The 702-nt window shown below is 35.5% G+C and overlaps 1 protein-coding gene across 1 annotated transcript in view; it reads left to right on the top strand.

Annotated features, from left to right (window-relative positions):
- Prp8 (pre-mRNA processing factor 8) overlaps positions 1-702 on the top strand; it is a gene marked incomplete in the record, with an annotated part of 69745 nt that overhangs the window by 46191 nt on the left and 22852 nt on the right.

Here is a 702-nt window from a genome sequence, read left to right as displayed (position 1 = left end):
AAATTAAGTAGATAGTAACTGATAGATACTAAAAGAAGATAAAATATAATAATGAAGTGATTCTTGACCATGGATAATACATATGAGGATAAGACAGTTGAGGGAGGGGGAGCTGTCAGTGGAGAACACAAATAAGTAAACACTTTTTTTATTAGTGCCAAAATTTTTGCCAGAATTGTGAATTAATTCATCTGGGCTGCTTGGAACAGATGTAAAATCTAAGTACTAAAAATCCACTTGGAATTTACTTCTTATAATTTTGTAGAAGTAAGAATTATACAAGGGGGCGATGGTAGCAGCTGTCTACCAACCCAAAGGTTGTCAGTTCAAGCCCGGTCCTACCCGGGATTTTTTTCAAGATATAATTACACAATACTAACTCACAGCCTTCCACCGAGCATTTGTGATGCCCGTTAGCCAATGGGTGGCACTCACAAAAATAGGCGTGGGAGTGACAAACCCATCCTATGAAGACCTCATCAAGAAACGCACTATGTATTTTCGTAATACATCATGTGAGGCCTTGGACCTCCACGGTCTGTCATGCCCGAAGAAGAAAAAGAAGAATTATACAAAATAAATGATAAAAATAATCACACCCCAACTGTCTGCTCCTCATATTAATCTATGGTAAACTATTTACATCTCATTTTATATATAGTTTTTTTTTATTATAAAATATGTTAATGCAAGTATCTATTT

The sequence above is a fragment of the Halyomorpha halys genome, unplaced genomic scaffold, assembly GCF_000696795.3.
Source record: "Halyomorpha halys isolate HHAL.00 unplaced genomic scaffold, Hhal_1.1 Scaffold253.1, whole genome shotgun sequence".
Classification (NCBI taxonomy): domain Eukaryota; kingdom Metazoa; phylum Arthropoda; class Insecta; order Hemiptera; family Pentatomidae; genus Halyomorpha; species Halyomorpha halys.
Note: the sequence above shows the minus strand (reverse complement) of the source record. Positions and strands in the feature narration are given on the sequence as shown.